The sequence below is a fragment of the Triticum urartu genome, chromosome 5, assembly GCF_003073215.2.
Source record: "Triticum urartu cultivar G1812 chromosome 5, Tu2.1, whole genome shotgun sequence".
Lineage (NCBI taxonomy): Eukaryota > Viridiplantae > Streptophyta > Magnoliopsida > Poales > Poaceae > Triticum > Triticum urartu.
Genome location: NC_053026.1, coordinates 455795054 through 455801488, shown reverse-complemented (window position 1 = coordinate 455801488; position 6435 = coordinate 455795054).

The window sequence follows — 6435 nt, the reverse complement described above, 5'->3', positions numbered from 1 at the left end:
GGCAAGCTGGATGCTGAGAAACTTGTGAAGGACGGGCCACCGCCAGGGAAAGAGCATCGCAAGACCGAGAATTATTATAAGAATGTTCTGAAGGGTGCCTGCCTTATGGCGGATGAATGTTCCAGGGATGTAATTTTTGAGTAAAACTCGCTCGTTTTGTCCTGTGCGCTGAAAACTTGTTCATATGCGCTAAGCAATGCTGTTGGAATTTAAAATATTACCTTCTGTGCAGTTGTTTATCAATTCTGAGAGATGGTGAGTCATCGGCTTCTGCCCCCATGCCGCTAGTGCTGGGGTGTTCGGGGATAAACCTGAGCGCTCTTTTTCCCATGTTTGGGTCCTTCGAGGGAGGCGCTCAGCACAACAAACAAGGCAATCGGACTATAATGCGTGAACACTCTCACTTAGCCATAGAATTCTATAATTTTAAATTTCGGCGAAGCCCCTGGTATTCGGAAGACTGAGTTCGGGGCGCTATCCACGCCTTGGCCGGACAGAGCCGACTCCTTGCTCTAAGCGGCATAAGTCTTTAGGGACTCGGAAAACCTCTCGAACAGCGACCAGCTCTCGCTTCATCATGACAGTCAGTTTTAGCTTTCTCTACTGAGGTGCTCGACCCAGCTCAACTGGGGCACAATCTGTAGGATCGAAAGTATGTCTAGAGGGGGGGTGATTAGACTACTTGACCAAATAAAAACTTAACCTTTTCCCAATTTTAGTTCTTGGCAGATTTTAGCTATTGTAGGACAAGTCAAGCAATCATCACACAATTCAAGCAAGCATGCAAAGAGTATATTGGCAGCGGAAAGTAAAGCATGCAACTTGCAAGAATGTAAAGGGAAGGGTTTGGAGAATTCAAACGCAATTGGAGACACGGATGTTTTTCCCGTGGTTCGGATAGGTGGTTCTATCCTACATCCACGTTGATGGAGACTTCAACCCACGAAGGGTAACGGTTGCGCGAGTCCACGGAGGGCTCCACCCACGAAGGGTAACGGTTCCGCGAGTCCACGGAGGGCTCCACCCACGAGGGGTCCACGAAGAAGCAACCACCCACAAAGGGTCCACGAAGAAGCAACCTTGTCTATCCCACCATGGCCATCGCCCACGAAGGACTTGCCTCACTAGCGGTAGATCTTCACGAAGTAGGCGATCTCCTTGCCCTTACAAACTCCTTGGTTCAACTCCACAATCTTGTCGGAGGCTCCCAAGTGACACCTAGCCAATCTAGGAGACACCACTCTCCAAGAAGTAACAAATGGTGTGTAGGTAATGAACTCCTTGCTCTTGTGCTTCAAATGATAGTCTCCCCAACACTCAACTCTCTCTCATAGGATTTGGTTTTTGTGGAAAGAAGATTTGAGTGGAAAGCAACTTGGGAAGGCTAGAGATCAAGATTCATATGGTAGGAATGGAATATCTTGGTCTCAACACATGAGTAGGTGGTTCTCTCTCAGAACATATGAGTTGGAATTGTGTATGTGTTCTGATGGCTCTCTCCACGAATGAAGAGGAGGTGGAGGGGTATATATAGCCTCCACACAAAATCCAACCGTTACACACAGTTTTCCAATCTCGGTGGGACCGAATCAACAAACTCGGTCGGACCGAAAAGGTAAACCTAGTGACCGTTAGAGATTTTCGGTGGGACTGACATGCAACTCGGTAGGACCGATATGGTTAGGGTTTGGGCATAACGTAATCTCGGTGAGACCGATTACACAAACTCGGTGAGACCGATTTTGGTAATTAGCTAACCAGAGAGTTGGTCAGGCAAACTCGGTGGGACCGATTTGCTCTTTCGGTGAGACCGAAAAGTTACAAAAAGGAAACACTGAATTTACATTGCAATCTCGGTGGGACCGATTCGCTCTTTCGGTGAGACCGAAAAGTTATGAAAGGGAAACAGAGAGTTTGCAATCCCATCTCGGTGAGACCGAGATCCCTATCGGTAGAACCGAATTGCTAGGGTTTGGCAGTGGCTTATGACAAGTGAAACTCGGTGGCGCCGGATAGAAAGAATCGGTATGACCGAGTTTGGCTTAGGGTTTAGGTCATTTGTGGATATGGGAAAGTAGTTGAGGGTTTTGGAGCATATCACTAAGCACATGAAGCAAGAGGCTCATTAAGCAACACCTCATCCCTCCTTGATAGTATTGGCTTTTCCTAAAGACTCAAAGTGATCTTGGATCACTAAAATATAAAATGAAGATTCTTGAGCTTTTGAGCTTGAGCCAATCCTTTGTCCTTAGCATTTTGAGGGTTCCACTTTCACCATCCATGCCATGCCAATCATTGAGATTTCCTGAAATAATCATCTTGCAATAGCATTAGCTCAATGAGCTATATGTTGTTATGAATTACCAAAACCACCTAGGGATAGTTGCACTTACAATCTCCCCCTTTTTGGTAATTGATGACAACATATAGATCAAAGCTTCGACAAATGATAATAAGCATGAAATATATCGTCGCTTTGAGAAGTATGTGACAAGTAGGAGCTCCCCCTAAATTTGTGCATATTTAAAATTTGCTTTGGACTGCAAATGCACAAAGAGTTAGAGTCATGGGTTACTCTTCCATGTCACATACATCTTGGTGGAGCGCTTAAAATGATAAGAATGAAATACATGCACTCATCACCAAGAATAGTGAATGATCACATAAGATAGATAAGATATATCAAGCATGCATAAGTGTAGCTTATGATCAAACACATGATCATCAATGTCTCACGAGCAATGACATACTATCTCAAGCACTCAAAAGCAAACAAAGTTCGAAAAACCACCAAATAAAGCAAGAGAGAAAAAAGCAACACTCTCTCTCGAAGCCTATGATCTATACATTTTTCTCCCCCTTTGGCAACAAGTTACCAAAAAGTTCCTAGAAAATGCATAGTGCTAGATCGACGCTCAGGCTTGATCTTCAGGTGGTGGTGGAGTCCGGAGCACTCCAAGGATGAAGCCTTCTGTAGACGTGGTTGGAGTTGAGGCTGAAGTAGATGCTGGAGCTGGTGGAACTGAGGCTGTAGCTGGTGCAGAAGTGGTGGCTCTGGTGTCAGCAACTGGCACTGCATGTGATCTCTGAGCTCTTGGCACTCTGGCAGATGCATGAGTTGTAGTCCTGCCTCTCCTCTCCTGCATGTCATCCTGGAGCTGCTCCACTGCAGTCTGAATCTGTGTCACCTTGACATCCAAGTCATAGAACTTTTGTTCCATGATTCTCTCTAGGCTTGCCTGGTTCTGAGTTAGGGTGGCTAGTCCTTTCTCAATCCGCAGGGTGGATGCAATTAGGTAACCAAGCTGCTCTTGTTTGGTTTTCAAGAAATACTCAGATGCCTCCTCTTGAGTTGGCATCTTGGCAGCTTTCTCCTTCTTTGCTTGTGCTTGGGCAGATGATGGTTCATTCTCAGTCATAACAACTTGATTATCTTCAAAATCTGGACGGATGGGCAGGTGTTCCTTGTCCAATGAGTATATGCCTGTGCCCATCTTTGAGTTGATGAGCTCCTGAATCTGTGGGGCATATCCACAGCTCCTCTTCTGGTCTGCTGCTGTCCTCTTGATTGTCTCTACCATGAGGCTCATCACCTTGAACTTCTGTGGCACATCAAATACATGAAGCAAATTGATTGCATGGCCTCTGACCATCTTGTGATCTCCAGACTTGGGCAATAAGGTGTGCCTCAAGATCCAATTGATAGTTGGCAGCCCTGACAGAAGATAATGCACTGAGCCAAACTTGAAAGTATCAAGTGCTTCATTTGGAATTTCCTTGTACATATTGGACATGGAGTTGTGGTCCATCTTCTTCTTGGCATATACATCCAAGTCATCTTCCTGCTCTTCTGGGGCATTGATCAGCTGAGCCCATTCAACAACTGTAGATTGGTACCTCGTACCTTCAGACATCCAAGTTATCCTACCATCTGGATAAAAATGTGCTGTGGAGTAGAATTGCATAATGAGTTCCTCGTTCCACTTTGTGAGCTTCTGCCCAACAAAGTCTGCTACTCCACAAGCATTGAAGCTGTCATACACTCCAGGGTAGTGTTCTTCATTGTCCTTGATGTACTCCCAATCAACCCATCTCATGTCACAAACTATGGGCTTCTTGTCCAACAAAACTGTCTCGTAGAAGTCCTGCTGTTCCTTGGTGTGAAACCTGTAATCCACAGCAGTTCTTCTCCTTAAAGCATACGGGTCTGCTTCTCTCCATTTCCTCAGCCCTGAGTCTCTCTAGAGCTTCATATCCTCAGCCACAGGATGAGCATCACTATGGTCTGGGATCTTGGGCTTGAGCTTTCTGAGCACTTGACCTTCTTCTTCTTCAGCAATGTCAGGCACTAGGGCCTTGTTCTTTTCAGCTGCAGTTATGCTCCTTGTATTCCTCTTTGGCTTTGGCTTTAGAGCTGGCTTGGCCTTAGAAGCAGCTGCCCCTGATCTTATGGCATCACCCATCAGCTTGGGTGCCTTAGGTGCTGGTGCAGCTACCTCTTCTTCTTCCTCTTCTTCCATGATGGAAGCCTTTCCAAGCACTTTGGCTATGGTCTTCTTGACCCATTCCTTCCTTTTCTTGCCTTCAGTAGCAACTGGCTCTATGGGAGTGGGTTTCTCAGTTGAAGCTCTGGCCTTTGACATAGGCTGCCTACCTGCTGGCCTTTTGATCTTTAAGCCTGGCTTTGTGCCCTGTGCTGGCTCAACTCTCTTGGAAGTTGCTTCCTCTTCTGCCACATAGTCTTCATCCTCAGATTCTGAGGTTCTCTTCTTCCTCTATCTGGCGGCAGCTTTAGGCAGATTGCTAGGAGTACTTCTGCTGCCATCATCTGAAGAACTTGAGGGACTAGTGCCCTCACTCATCTGCACTTGCTCTTCTGACATGTTCTGGCTATCACTTTGGTCTCACATAATGAACAAGCTGACTGCTGACCCTGTGAATAGTTTATAGATGAGGTAGAATAGATGAGCATCACAAAATGCAGAGATTTTTGCAAAAGAATGATCCAAAAACTTAGTTTTAGTTTCCCACTGAAATCATCTCGGATCTACCGATTTTTAAACTCGGTGATACCGAAGCAGTTTTGGAACCTAAACTAGTGAACTCGGTTAGACCGAGTGACAGTTCAGTGGCACCGAGACTGCTAGGGTTTCACAGAATTCCAAAATCGGTCACACCGATAAGTAATTCTCGGTCAGACCGAGTCTCACTTGTGCAATGGCATAAGCCAAATCGATGGGACCGAGTTTTTCAACTTGGTGGGTCCGAGATGGTTTCGGCGGAAACCTAACCCTAAAATTTTCGAATCAAACCTAATCTACGAGCGCATTGACTGGATGGGAGTGTTTCAATCGTGGCAAGAATCATGATGATCACAATGTGCTAAGAATCGGATTGGAGAATAGCACAAAGATCGAGTCCATACCCTAGTTCGGTGGAGACTCGCTATGGCGGCAATGGCGGGGTAGAATTCCGTTGACGGCGATGGAGACCAGCGACTGGAGGCAGCTGGCGGTGGGGAGACGATCCGGAGACCAAGCTGGCAGAGCAGGCTATCGCGCGGGCGAAGGGGTTTGGAGAAATTTCCAAATTTTTGCCCGTGACTATATATAGCCCGACCCTGTCGGTGTGACCGAGTGGAACAGCTCGGTGGCTCCGAGATGCAAAACTGTATACAGTTGTTGCAACTCGGTGTGACCGAAAGGTTCAAATCGGTTGCACCAAGATCGAAAACCTAGATCAACTTAATGATCTCGGTAGGACCGAAAGTGGGGTATCGGTCAGACCGAGAATCACAAAGAGGTTTCGGAAGTTTAAGTCTATGACGAATCGGGGACTCCGAGCGCTCCTCACACAGAGTGGTTCGAATCTGACTTGATCAAATTTTGTGATGTAGCATGAATAGAGTTTGAGACGAGAAAAGCATAGATAGCTAGAGGAGGTTCTTAGGCATTCTTGTCCATCCACTTGGCAAAAGGAAATAAAACCAAACAATCAAAACAACAAGTGGATGTCCTCGAATGAGTAAAATATGCAACCAGCATGCTCACACAATAAGATGGAAAATGAAATATGTGACAAGGCATGCACAACCAATTCTAGCATCTATCAAGCAATTTGCGATGACAAGGTCATCTATATATGAGTATATTGACTTAGGAGTCAAGTGAGAACACTTGATCATAGGTCATACTCATCGTTTAAGCTCAAGTGGGGTTACCACTTTTACATAAAGCATTGTTGTGTTCACATCTTTAGAGTTGCTTTAGCTCAAGTCTTAGAGTAAAGCTCCCCCTAGATGTGATATCCCCCCTTAGAGGGATGAACTAACCTCGGGTTTTGTCGATGATGACTTCATGTAGATGTTGAAGATGTGGATGCTCAATGTTGATGTAGATCACTTGGAGCTATCCATTTGAGTGAATTGCACTTTAA